This window comes from Uranotaenia lowii, chromosome 2 (assembly GCF_029784155.1).
Source record: "Uranotaenia lowii strain MFRU-FL chromosome 2, ASM2978415v1, whole genome shotgun sequence".
NCBI classification, from domain to species: domain Eukaryota; kingdom Metazoa; phylum Arthropoda; class Insecta; order Diptera; family Culicidae; genus Uranotaenia; species Uranotaenia lowii.
The window spans coordinates 208,403,582-208,418,549 of NC_073692.1; the positions used below are offsets into that span (position 1 = coordinate 208,403,582).

At 34.9% G+C, this 14,968-nt stretch overlaps 1 protein-coding gene across 1 annotated transcript in view; it reads left to right on the plus strand.

The window, feature by feature from the left end:
• The first annotated feature begins 567 nt into the window (after positions 1 to 567).
• Positions 568 to 14,968, plus strand: part of LOC129750050 (platelet-derived growth factor receptor alpha) — a 519,951-nt gene continuing 505,550 nt past the window's right edge. The window contains exon 1 of the mRNA XM_055745248.1: positions 568 to 1,253. The gene's annotated coding sequence lies outside the window, so the exon portion shown is untranslated. The remainder of the gene's footprint in view (positions 1,254 to 14,968) is intronic.

Below are 14,968 nucleotides of genomic sequence, written 5' to 3' on the forward strand. Positions count from 1 at the left end.
GACTTTTTGTGGAATTTTTTACTCTCTTAACTGCCTTCGGATGATGTTTACATCTCGTAGATTGGAGCTCATTTAGCCGGCTGCCGTTTTCCCGCCAGAACGAGATGCCGTAAAGTGTTTGTATTTGAGGGGGTTTGCCACCCACCAAAAAATGACGAGCGTGAAACGATGACGATGATTGTTTATGCCGGGTTTCGCTGTGATCAATCACAGCTGCTGGAGAAGGTACTCTCCGAGATGAACCATTGACAGATTTGATGATGCTGACATCGAACTTGACAAGTCTGACATTGATGACTTTTATCCAATGCTCCCGAAACGTAGTAATGATGGTGATGATGGTGATGATGATGAAGACTAGGACCATTGATAGTACGCTGATAAGAGCAGCCCGACTTCAGAGCACGGATGATGACTTGAACGGCCGATAGGTGGGTGGGTGGCATAAGGCGATTCAATGATGCTGCGTGACAAACGTGTTTGGTTCGTGTGAATAATGTGAGGTACCAGTCAGTATCGCCTCAGCAGCCGGACCTGTTGGATGCGCTTCGTGTGACCGGTTCTGAATTTCCGATACAAATGTGAACGTGAAACATAAATTTTAAGGCGGTTTCGTCCTTTTATGAAACAATCGGGCCAAATCTTGTTCCTCGCTCAAACTTATAAGGTGACCATCTAAGAGATGCTGTTTTACTTAGAAGCGACTGTCGCGAGGAATGCGCCTGATTGCGTTCGGATTGAACGTCAGAGCGAAATTCTAAACTCAGGAAAAGCAGTGTACACAATAATGGAAGAATTAGGAACGAAGATGGTTGAGTTCGCAAAGTTTTTATTTCGTTGGTTTTAAAATTAATAGTGAAGATAATTAAAACTACGTTCTTCGAAACTAATCTTTTTCGTAGTGAGAAGAAAAGCATTCAGATATACATATGTACCTACAGAAGATAATCATGATACCAAATATCAACTATAAATGTTTTTGTTAGTTTATGTGATTGTGATTCGCTGAAGGCAAATAAAAAAAGTGTTACTGCTTGAAAAAGCTGTTTTAAGTTAAACTTGAAAAAAGTAATTTTTACTGTAAAATCTATAAGAAGAAAAGTGTTATAGGAATACATACTAATGTTTTCCAAGAAAATCTAGTTAATTGAACATCATTCACAAGTGGAAAGTGTTGTTTGTTCTTTGACCTAAAACTTCATGAATGTGAATAATGTTCCAACCTTATCTAGGAGTCACATCACAGAAACTAGGTGAGTTTCACAAAAATTACTGGTGGGATGGAGAACTTTCTCTCGGATGAATTCAAATGTTCAAATCTCATGGGACTGATTCGTTATGATCAACACATTAATATTGTAGCTGCTGTGATTTTGGTCTGTGAGTAGAATAGTTATAGTAGGAAGCATAGTTTTTATTTTTATGTTGGACTCGGAGTAGATTTGTACATTGTTTGGAACGTGTAACAATCAGGTAAATAATTTTAAATGCTTGATTGTAAGGTGCTAATTAGAAAGTAAAGAGAGGCAATAAGCTTCCTTCCCGATATTGTTCTACCATATCCAGGTATGGTAAGTGAGTTTTATTTGATTCTCCTGCCTGACCTACGATGCCAAATCTTTATCAAGAATGTTGTGTACCTATACCGTTGACTTACATTTTTATTCTATCAGACTGGGGTTTGGGAGGTCGCATTGCACATGAAAGCTGTAAAGAAAATGATTTATCAAACTCGAAGCTAAGCGAATTTCAGCGAACTCATGAATTTTAAAACTCACTTTGATGGCACACCGAAAATTATCGAATTTTTTCCTTGTTTGGGAAAGCTCAAAAGAGACTAGCACAGACTAGATTTTTTAAAAATAGGACAGCAGGATGTTTAAAAAAAAAGGTCGCACAAGTCAAAAGTGTGTTCTGATCATATCCTTTCACCCATAATTCCAACAACTTTTTTTTTGCTAGAATGCAGAGGTGACCTCGGTCCTAAAGCACGAGATTGTTATTTCATCCCTTTCTCATCTTTTCAAACTATCAATAGACTACTTAAGCTATGATCATTTAGTATCCGGGCACTTAATTTCGGAGATAGCTACATTCCCAAGCAACCAAAAGTCCCATAAAACAGGTACAAAAACGCTTACTCAGCCCTATCATTGATATGAAGCTCAACATTTAAGTTCTAATTGATACTTGCAAGTTCCAAAACAAGTCTTAATGATCTTCTATTCAGCTTCCAGCGGGCTCTTAATTCAGCTTCCCAAAAATCGCAAAATGAGCAAAAAATCACTCTCTCTATCTCAACTGAACCCTTGGCTTCGGTTCATATCACCTCCTCTTGATTATTTGCTGTGTTCTGTACTGGTGCCGCCATGATGCCACGCGCCGGATTCCAAACTCGACAAATTGGTCAATTGCTTCTATCCTACGTTTCCTACATATATCCCATCAGAATGGTCAATCAATTCATAAATTACTTGTTGAAAAAAAAACTTGCCCGGCTTGGGGATCGAACGCCGACCTTCGTGGTGAGAATAGAACACGCTACCACAAGACCACGCCTAGATGTTGTTCTAACTGAAACTAAAACTCGAAGTGGTGATATGATTTTGAAAGCACATCAATGCACTTTTTGTGACTTACCAAATCCCGTTTTGAGCACTTTTGCGCCCTTTATGTGATTTAAGTCCCGTATAACGTACGTATAGATCACTTTTGCAACTTTCAAGTTCGTTAATAAGTACACATAGTTCACTCATGGGAATTGGGCAAAACAAGTCACATACAACGTACATATTAGTCACTTTTGCAACATTCAAGTTCATTAATGAGTACATAAAGTTCACTAAAGAGAATTAGGCAGTTTATTCTCTTTGTCAGCCAAAATGTAACTTCCAATGCCTATATTCAAGTAAATATGTGACTTTTGGTTGCTTGGGTTACTAGCGATCGGATATGCAAAACTTAAGCAGCGTTGGGTTGGTTATGGAAAGGACTATCTTGTCTATTTTTTTCAGATTTTTAAGTTTACGTGTATTTGAGATATTAACGATGCAAAAAGACATGGTAAAAATAATTTTCCACAAATTTGCGCCTTTTGCGCATTTTGCGCCTCGAGAATTCTTCACTGTCGACTTGAAAACTCATGAACTGTTGATTTTTTCTGATTTTTTTTGGTCCAAATGGTTAAAAAGTATAAGGAGCCACTCTAGGATCAACCAAGCATCAGAATGGAACCCGTAATCATAAATATGATTAAAAAGACTATGGTTATTGGGGATAACTGAATGCAGACCCCTTAAATAATGCAATAAATCCATTTCCGGCAGGCAAAAAGTGATGCCTTACTAGTAAACACCATGTCAATAACTAATAGTGAGCAGTTCAATAGATTGCAATCTGTGCAACCGATTTTTACGCAATGTGACAGATGTGTTCTGATGGACAAAGAATTATATGTTAAAACCGGATTTAAGAGATCGAATTCTTCGAGATGCCTACTCATGAAAAGGTTCCAACCAGATTCCAATTGCTTTTTCCAGGTGAGTTTGTGTAAAATATGATGATTTTGCGAAGGTTTTGCTTCTGTGGAAAAAATAATAGATCAATACATGACTGAAAAAAGTGTGCAAAGTAAAAAAAGAGATTTTATTAAAAATTTAGAGTTTTTCTTGAAATTATTGATTCCTAAGTATTTCTTGAAATTATTGATAATTTTTTTTCTAAGCTATATATTTTCGAATCTAATATCTAGGCAAAATCTGAATCTTTTGAATGGAGGATAATAAACAGATTGAATTGAAAATATGTCTTTATTAGTCTTTTAATCATTACATTCAAGTTTATATTATTGCAGTTAATTAAGTGTTCAGATTAATTATGATCAGTTCAACTCTTTGATTAAGTAAATTAAAATCATTGTTTATTTGATTTAAATTTACTATAGCAATGAATTATTTGATTTATAGGAGAATATCCTGTAGAGCAAAAAAATATATATATCAACTTAAGCCTAAATAATATGCTAAAAACTTACTTAATTGTAAAGAGAACGAATCTCTGCTATGGAAGACTGCATCGATTTTTCTCTGAAGCTAGAGATGATTTTGTTGGCCATTTCTTCGATCAATTCAATGCCCGCAATCCGATGAAGATCCTCGGTGCTGTGCCAAGGTGGAAGCCGCAAAATCATTTTCAGAACCTTGTTCTGAATTCTCTGGATGGCTTTCTTCCTCGTCGCGCAGCAGCTAGACCAAATCGGAACTGCAAACATAATTTCTGGATGGATTTCCGGTTGATCAGAGATTAAAGAGGTTTAGTGTATTTATTACATTTAGATTGAATATCTTCAATGTGATTTTTAAAAGTAAGATTCCGATCAAGTGTATGTCCCAAGTACTTCACGTGATCAGACAATTCTAATGAAACCCCATTAAAAGTATGGAATGATTTTCATAAAGTTTTATAGATTCAGCTCTTGGCTTATGGGGAAATATAATAAGTTGAGTTTTGGAAGCGTTAGGAGAAATTTTTCACATTTTGAAGTAATTTAAAAAGGAATTTTAATTTTTTTTGCAATCTGCTGCGTACTTCCCGTAAATTTCGACCTTTGGCTGAAAGCAAAGTATCATCAGTAAATAATCTTCTACCTTTTCCTTCTGGTACATCAGGAAGATCAGAAGTAAAAATCTAATATATAAAGATGAGTTGGACTATATATGTTTGTTTGTTTGTATGCACCTTATACAAATCCACACCGCTTAACCGATCAGCCTGAAATTTGGTACAGTTATGTGTTTGGACCATGGAAAGGTTTTAGTAATAGTTTTGAGCCCCTCCCACCTAAGAAAAGGGACCCTCCCATACAACTTTCGTTTTTATTCCCACAAATCAAAAGTCATGGCACCCATTTGGCAGTCGATTTTCGTTTCCATTGGAGGGTTGTTTTCACCATCACCATAAGCTGTGTGCGTAAGAAACGACTATAAAGAGTTCACGTGCACTGGAAAGCAAATCAATGCTTGCTGAGCGTTAAAGATTTTAAAGGGGAAATTTTGGCGGGTGTTTATTGTACCTTCTACTGCTGAAAGCACGTGGTACCAGTAGATACGAGAATTTTGGATGCAATAATAAGCTAACATTTCGGATTGAAAAATACAACTAACCTGTAATGTATGTATTGACTTGAATTGTAGTGATTTTCAAAGTGCTTCCTACCAATGCTGCAGGACTTTGGAGTCTATACAGTGTGTGAAGTATGGATGCAATGATTATCTTCATAATGAATTTGGATTGAGTGCTGAAAACATATTAAGCTATTTTCTTAAAATCAAGCTTTTTAGAACCAACCATTTTCGTATTTTTAGAATTCCTCATAGAGAAAGATAATATGATTAAATTCAGAGTTATAAGTTGAGAGCTGTGATTTCAACGCTTTGAAAGCCGTCGAGAAATCTAAATGGAGGACTCAAGAGATTTAATGTGCATTCTTCTGGAAAAACCAAAACCAACGCAAGAAACTTTATTTGAAATTAAGTATGAGGTTTTAAGTTTTATACAATTCAATTTCATCTGTAAATCTATAACTTTTGTATAAATGTTGATCATCAATGTGTTCAATTTTGCCATCCAATTATGCGAAAACTTAAACCGTTAAGTACTGCGAATTCAAACAAAATATTTCCAAGAATTTTAACTTTATCACTACACAATAATTAAAGAGATTTTTTTTGCCAAGAATGGAAAAATTGAAAAAAAAAAATCTTGTGTCATAACATTATGAAATGGGCGATTTGGGTTCCGAGATAGTTTCTTTTAGATCACTTCAAAAAACTATTAGTGGAACTTGGAGCATTTAAGAAAAACTTATCATAAAACGGTGTGGAAAAAACAACGAAAAGTACATTTGAAAACATGAAAAATGAGTCTTCAACAACTTTTAAAAACCTAATACAAACACATACAGGATCTCAATGAAACTTGATGTTTCTTCGAAGAGATTCCTTTTACTTAATTCCAAGCGTACATTTTTCGAGTATATGATGGCTAGCATATCACAAATGCTTAAACCACCAAACCACAAAAGTTTACTGTGTATGCCGTGACTGGGATTCGAACTCATCGTCGTTGGCTTGGAAGACTTGAAGGCCATACTCTATGAAACGAGCTGCGGCAAGTTTCGGAAGCCTTCTTTGAGTTTTCTGGGCAAATAAAACTTGAATATAGCATACAGGGGAGCATTTGCCATATAGCGTCCGAGGAGATCATCTCCAAAAAAGATTTCAATAGATGGGGGGTGGGACAGATAAAAATATAGTTTAATCATTTGAAGATAAAAAAATAGAAGGCCAAAGCTATTCAAGCTTCCTTTAAGAAAGGGTGGATATAAAAAGTTTTTCGTGATGAAAGCATTCATGGGAAATTATTTTCAATTACTATGATTACGAACATCATAACTATAAGTGTCTCGAAATTATGAAAAAGAGAAACACAGTAAATATGCTCATTCAAAACTTGAAAAACACTAACAAAACTTTCAAAGCTTACATACATGGCACAACATGGGTAAAATTTTCTCATAATAAATATATAAAACATATTGAATACAAAGCTACCAAAATTTCGTAAAGTCAAACGACTCATTTGGATTTATATTTTATGCAAACCCGAGCAAGGCCGGGTAAATCAGCTAGTCTAATATATACACCCTTATTCTTGTTTACGGCGTATCTGACTTTCGTTCGAACGGATACTTTCGATCGAATTCGAAAGAGCTATTCTTGTTTTCGTTCGAATGCGATACGTTCGTTGTTAGTGTTACCCGATGAACTTCGAAATATCTAGGCAGCCCTTGGCAGGCAAATGACAGTTCTTGGGGTAAATATTTATTTTTTTCTTTTGTGGAAATTGGTTCATCGAGCAACGAACGGAAAAATTTCAGATTTTACGACAGAAAAAGTGAATTTTAGAGGTGTGCTGGATGATGATTCCTTCCAGGTTATGCTTATTCGGTGAATTAATGGACAATAATACAACATTAGCAGTGGCTGTGGATAATACCGGTAACAAATTTTGCTCGTCAACATAATGGAAAGCAGCAGCAACAAACACCATCCGACATCGATGCTATTCGTTCAGCTGTGACCTGTGTCCTCGATGGTCTCCGATCACAAAAATACACCTTTAATGCCCGACGATAAAAATGATGGTTCGGCCGCTATTTGTATGCTGTTCTGTAACACCTCTGCCGAAAACATAATTGATACATCGTTCAAATAAAAAAAATGTAACATTCGTAATAGAAATTTCTTTTTATTCAATCCTAATTTTTTCCGAGTATGAAATTCAGTGATTTTCCCATTAAACTTATTTTCAACCGTCCTCAACTTGAAAAACGCTCCCGGTTCGCAACATCTTACTCGCGTTTGTTGGGCAGTAGTAAAAATACGTTCGATCGAAAACGAGAATGCAACCATTCGTTCGAACGAACAATGTTCGAAAGATCGAACTGTGCTCATTCGTTCGAACGAAAACAAGAATGCAAAATTGCGAAACTTTCGAACGAATGTCATTCGATCGAAAACGAGAATAAGGGTGATAAAGATGAGTTGGACTATATATGTTTGTATGCACCTTATACAAATCGACACCGCTTAACCGATCAGCCTGAATTTTGGCACAGAGATGTATTTGGACCAGGGTAAGGTTTTAGTGATAGTTCTGAGCCCCTCCCACCTAAGAAAAGGGACCCTCCCATACAACTTTCGTTTTTATTCCCACAAATCAAAAGTCATGGCACCCATTAGAAGATTAGAATAAGGTGAAAGATGTTGAAAATGAGCGGGAGGGTAATTTTGATTTGAAAACTTTTCATCACATTTCATCGTTTTGTTCCTCACGGGCCTACTACCTTACAGTGGTTTCAATTCTTAAATATTCTTTCTCAAAGAATATACAATTTCACCGATATAGCCGATAAAATAATTTCATTAAACAAATTAACGGTGATTGACTCTTCATTTCAAAAAATGGCACCCATTTGGCAGCCGAATTTCGTGTCCTTTGGCGGGTTGTTTTCCCCATCACCATGAGCCGGGCATTAGAAACGACCGTTCAGAGTTCACGTGTACTGGAAAGCAAATCAAAGCTTGCTGAGGGTTAAAGATTTGAAAGGGGAAATTTTGGCGGGTGTTTTTGTACCTACTTAGGCTACTGCTGCAGGGCTTTGGAGTCTATAAGAATATACAATGCGTTAAGTATGGATGCAATTATTTATGTTCAAAATGAATTTGAATTGAGTGCTGAAAACATATTAAGCTATTTTCTTAAAATCGAGCTTTTTAGAACCAGCCATTTTCGTATTTTTAGAATTCCTCATAAAAAAAGATAAAATAACTAAATTCAGAGTTATAAGTTGAGAGCTGTGATTTCAACGCTTTGAAAGCCGTCGAAAAATCAAAACGAAGGACTCAAAAATTTAACGTGCATTATCTGAAAAAACAAAATCCAACGCAAGAAACTTTATTTGAAATTAAGTATGAGGTTTAAAGTTTTATACAATTCAATTTCATCTGTCAATCTGTAACTTTTATATGACTTTTGATCATCAATGTGATCAATTTTACCATCCTGCGAAAACTTATACCGTTAAGTACTGCGAATTCAAACAAAATATTTCCAAGAATTTTTATTTTATCACTCTTCACAATAACTAATTAATTTTTTTTTCCAAGAATGGAAAAATTGGAAAAAAATCTTTTGTCATAACATCATAAAATGGGCGATTTGGTTTCCGAGATAATTTCTTTTAGATCACTTCGAAAAACTATTCGTGGAACTTGGAACATTGAAAAAAAAAAAAATAATCATAAAACGGTGTGGAAAAAACAACGAAAAGTACACATACATTTGAAAACATGAAAAATGAATCTTCAACAAGTTTAAATAACCAAATACAAACACATACAGGATCTCAATGAAACTTGGTGTTTCCTCGAAAAGATTCCTTTTACTTAATCCTAAGCGAACATCTTTCGAAGATATGATGGCTAGGATCTCACAAATGCTTAAGCCACCGAACCACAAAAGTTTACTGTGTATGCCGTGACTGGGATTCGAACTCATGGCCGTTGGCTTGGAAAACTTGAAAGCCACGAGCTGCGGCAAGTTTCGGAAGCCTTCTTAGAATTTTCTGGGCAAATAAAACTTGAATATAGCATACGGGGGAGCATTTGGCATATAGCGTCCGAGGAAATCATCTCCAAAAGAGATGTCATTAGATGGGGGCTGGGAAAAATGAAAATATAGTTTAATCATTTGAAGATAAAAAAAAATAGAAGGCCAAAGCTATTCAAGCTTCCTTTAAGAAAGGGTGGGTATAAAAAGTTTTTCGTGATGAAATAAAAAAGCATTTATGGGAAATTATTTTTGTTTTCTATGAATACGAACCTCATAACTATAAGTGTTTCAAAATTATGAAAAAGGGAAACACAGTAGATATTCTCATTCAAAACTTGAAAAACACTAACAAAACTTTCACTAACAAAGCTTACATACATGGCACAACATGGGTAAAATTTTCTCATAATAAAAATATAAAACATATTGGATACAAAGCTACCAAAATTTCGTAAAGTCAAACGACTCATTTGGATTTATATTTTATGCAAACCCGAGCAAGGCCGGGTAAATCAGCTAGTATTGTATAAAATTGGCCCAAGTATACTACCCTGAGGGACACCAGCTCTAATATGTGTCCTTTCAGAGCATGAATTTTGATAGCTTACTTGTAAGGTTCGGCTAGTCAAATAATTTTGAATAATTTTGGTGAGATATACAGAAAAATCAAATCGAGCTAATTTAGCTACTAAACCTTTGTGCCAAACACTGTCAATAGAAAATCCCATCTTCCCCCGGAGCTCTCATATTTTTAAATTTTTTGAAAATCAATTTAAGTTCATCAATATTTGTCAAGAACTTTCAAATATCTACATTTTGTTTAGAAAGAATATCATCAAATTAAAGGGAAATTTGAGCATCAATTGGACTTACAACGTTTAAATTAAAATCATGAGCAGACTCAAATTGTTGGGCCAATTTTGAGCTTTTTCTGCGTTAGTTAAAAGAAGTTTATCCCCGTCTTTCAAAGTAGGAATTGGCTTCTGGGGCTTTTTCAGAATTTTAGTTAATTTCCAAAATGGCTTTGAGTAGGGTTTTATGTCCTCTACTGCTTTGGCAAAATTTTCATTACGAATGAAATTTAAACGACGTTTGATCTCTTTTTGAAGGTCGCAATAAATAAATTTCAAATAAGGATCCGTAGTACGTTGATATTGACGTCGACGAATGTTTTTCAGTCGTATCAAAAACTGAAGATCATCATCAATTAAAGGTTGATTAAATTTATGTTTAACTTTGGGTATTGAAGCGGCTTTAGCATTGACTATTGAAGTTGTCAAATTTTCTACAGCCAAATCAATATCTTCTATTGAATTAAGTGGAACGTTTACATTCAAATTACGTTCAATAAAATTCCTATATCGCTCCAGTCAGCTTTTTGAAAGTTAAAAGTTGATTTTAAAGGGTTTTCAATGGGACTTTGGGATAAAGAAAAAGTTACTGGAAGGTGGTCTGAATCGAGGTCCGCATGAGTAACTAATTGACTACAATGCTCGCCTAAATCCGTTAGAACCAAATCAATTGTGGAAGGATTTCTAATCAAAGAGAAACAAGTATACCCATTAGGATATTCAACAGTATAACAACCTGCAGAGCAGTCATTAAATAAAATATTCCCATTTGAATTTGATGAAATATTATTCCAAGATCGGTGTTTTGCATTAAAGTCACCAATAATAAAAAATTTAGATTTATTTCTGGTGAGTTTTTGTAAATCTCCCTTCAAAAAATTTTTCTGTTCACCGCTGCATTGAAAAGGCAAATATGTGGCAATAATTATAATTTTCCCCATAGACGTTTCTAATTCAATTCCAATTGTTTCTAAGACTTTTGTATTGAAAGAAGGAAGAAGTCTAAATTTGAGACGACTATCGATGACAATAGCTACACCCCCACCTTGTCGATCAAGTCGATCATTTCGCAAAATTTTAAAGAAAGCATTGCTTTTCAAGTTATTGTCTGGCTTTAAAAAAGTTTCAGTGATGGCAGCAATATGTATGTTTTGAGTTTTCAAAAATAAAAAGAATTCATCTTGGTTAGCCAGCAAAGATCTAGCATTCCAATTCATAAAATTTAAACATCTAGGTATTTGGATCCATGAGGGAATCGTAAAGTCATAATAATTTTGTTAGCATAATTAAAAGAAGTTTGGAAAGCTTCAAACATTGAATTTGCTTTCAACATAAGTTGCATAATTTCCATTAAATTTTGATGCAAAAATTTTAATTTTTCCTCAGTAATCTCACCCAAATCAACAAAATTGTTAGGATCAGAAAATGAAGGAAAAGAACTAGTATTTGAATTTCGGGGATTTTCCCAAGCCTTCGCATGAACGTTGAGACTTGGGTTTTTCCCATTTTTATTAGTTAAACCTGAAGAAGGCAACCCATTTTCAACTACCTCTGAGAACGTCAAACAACGAGTCTGTGGCGCTGAAGCAGCCCAGGGAACATTAAAATCACTTCGGGTATTACCCAGCCGTGATTCCAATGTAGGCCGAGGCTGATCGAGGATAGGCAGGTTGTTTGCCGGCCCGACGTGTGAAGACGAAAAAGAGGAAGGAGGAGAAGAAACTTTTCTGGAAACTTTGGGATTTTTCCTAGAAGCAATAATTTTTGCCCTGATGGGACAATTATTAACTTGATCCTTTTTAAAATGGATCAAATAAAGCTCAGGAGCAAAACCAAAACTACTGATATTATTCGTGTTGGTTCTTTTCCTCATTAGAATTACTTGAATCGGAGAAAAACCTAACAAAGAATTTAATTCAGTTGTGATCTCATCCGGTGTCTGATCGCCGGTGAGACCACGAAGTACAACTTTAAAAGGACGATCACTTCTAGTATCGTAAGTAAAAAATTGGTGTTTTTTATTATTCAAATAATTTAAAATTTTTTGAAAATCATTAAAAGATTCATTATTTTGAGATAACCGGTTAGTTATTTTGTATGGGAGAGTGGGGAATCATGGGCCACTTTTTTTCGTTCTTCCATAACTTCTTTATTTTAAAAGATAAAATGAAAATAAAAAATTGTATGGTTTTCTACATTTTCAAGGTATTATAAGGTTTTTTCAAATTTTAATAAGTTATTTTCCCACAAATTCTGACTGTTTGAAAAAACTAATATTTTTTGGATTTCGAAAAATGGTGGGGAATCGTGGGCCACCAAATCCAAATTGACCAAATACGTGCAAAGTTTATGAGTTGACCCAAAACTGTGATTTCCTAATTCATTTCGTTATTTAAAAGCAGTTTCAGATGATGAAATAAAAAAGAGCGCAGCGTATGATCGAATAGATTCCAAAACCTGGCTCGCGAACGTTTTGGCAAAATTTCTTATATAGGATGGACAAAATATTTTTCATAACTCTTCATTTGGCATAAGAAAACTTTGCAGATAGGTAAAACGTATTTTAAGTTCTGAATGTGTATAAAAACATAAAAATATAGGTGATTCAAGATGTGTGGCCCATGATTCCCCACAAGCTATGATTTGCAAATTGGTTGCGTTTGTGTGACTTATTGATGTTTCATCAAAAATTCCTTTTCCACGTGGAAGATCATGACAAAACTAAGATCATAAGCGTATGAACATATTTTTGTTATGCACTTTAGGTTCCCCATCGATGAATTTAGCGGGTGTTTTTTTATTATGTAAGTAAATTTTTCTCACTTTTTTAGCTTGATAAATAAAAGAAGCATATGATTCGTATTTCAGTCAACAACATATAGGAATATATGCTCACGCAAAGCGACGACGATGACAGTTGGTTTGAGATTTTTATTTCAACACACATCTGAGATATTAAAAGTGGCCCACATTTCCCCATGGTCCACGATACCCCACCCTCCCCTAATTCTAGAATATTTGATCTATGTAAGACTTTTCAGTTTCGAGATATAGCTAAGGAACCCCAGGGATCAAATATCCTCACTCTCCCCTAACTATTCAATGGCTGATGTTTGAATGTTTCTTGGTTTCTGCCTAAATCGCTGGACAAATTTCTTCGTCTATTGCCTTGAAACTACAAAAAGATCTGTAAGTTTATTTTTCTTTTATTTTTGCATAATTTGACTGATGTTTTTGTTTAACTTTTCAAACCAAATCCATACTTTGTCAAATAATATAAAAACGAAGTAACAAAACATTTTAAAATTAGAAAATAAACAACGTTATCGTTTTTACAAAACCTTGCGAGGAATGTTATCTGGACCTGTGTTATTTACATAAACTGATCCAACTTTTTACAACTGATATAAATATTCATAGTCATGTCCGGTAAGTCATGTTACAAATGTTTATTTTGTTAACTTCTACAATTGATTCACCTGAAATTGGTGTTTATTGGTCAGTCTCACAAAAAATGATTAATTTATCCGTCAATATTATTTCAGTTGCGAGTAAAATTGTGGATTTCCTTTTTTTCTAAAGCAAACTTCTACTGTAAACCAACATCCTCCTTATATATGGTGCCGATGGATCGTTTCCTCCAACTATGGCTCACGTTTCGTGGAATTTTTGCTTGGATTTACGTTTCCAAGTGATAAAAAATTCAATTTGATTGGATGGAGCAAAACCAAAAAAATGGAAATCTGGATTGAATATTTGATTATTGAAGGCATTAACACTTCATCAACTGCTCAAACGGTTTTTTGTTGGCACATTTGAAATAGAATAGGATCGAATCGCTATTATACAGATGTTTTTTTTTTATCTTTTGTTTTATCTTTTTATTCTTTGTTTTACCAAAATAAAGCTTTGATTTTTACGTTTATTTTGGTAGCACTTTTAAATGGTAGAACGCATCCACTCTCTGGAGCCACTTTTACAGTAGGCAGTCACGGACTTCAAAATGAAGGATTAGAATCCGTTTTGTAATCACATTATGTTTGCAACAGATAGATTCTCAATCGATCCAACAAGTTTTACGGAATCAATCAAAACTTTCATGAAAACTATAATGTGCGTGACAAAAGGGTAAACATTTGACAAATTTGAAACTGCACGTGGAATATAGTCTAACCATAAAGGGAAAATTTGCTTCATTTGATCGGAACACAGACACTCTTTTGAAAGGCTATCACTCATAAATATGTAAAAAATCTGCATAAATCAAGACTAACAATCTCATCAGTAGAAAACTTTCCAGACTGTCACAAAAGGAAATGCCATTGTGCAGAACGCAAGCTAGACCTTTAAAGGATAGCATTTGGAACAGCTTATTTGACATATTCTGCCAGGATCTGTTGACTTTCCCCACTCAATCTATGCGTTAAAATTTGTTTCATAACAATTCCATAATAAACGTTCTTCTTTAAAGAGAATAGTCAATGATTGTGTCTTATATTCACAAAATTTGTAGGTAGTAAAGCTATCTACTTGGTTAGTTATCACGAACTTCCTCTTTAAACAATAAATCGCAATAAATTTCCAATCTTTGTACCTTCGACCGGTGAATAAACCGTGTAAATCATGGTGGTGCATATTGCAGCGTTGACTGCCATGTATTTTCCGTGATTTATTGATCCTGTCAATCCTCGAATGAACCTGGATGATGCTCAGGACAAAACGCAACGGTGCTGTTTTACGGAAAGCTTTTTGATGTCATGAATAGGATCATCCCACGTAAGCGGAGACGTCTCAACACAACCAAACTTCCGTGGTGGTCTTCTGAACTTCGTCATCTTCGAAATATTGTACGCAAGGCTCGAAAGCGTTTTCTACGTTCCAAGTCCCAACAGGATAAAGAAAGTCTAAGACAACTCGAAACTCGATACAACGAGTGCCAAGCC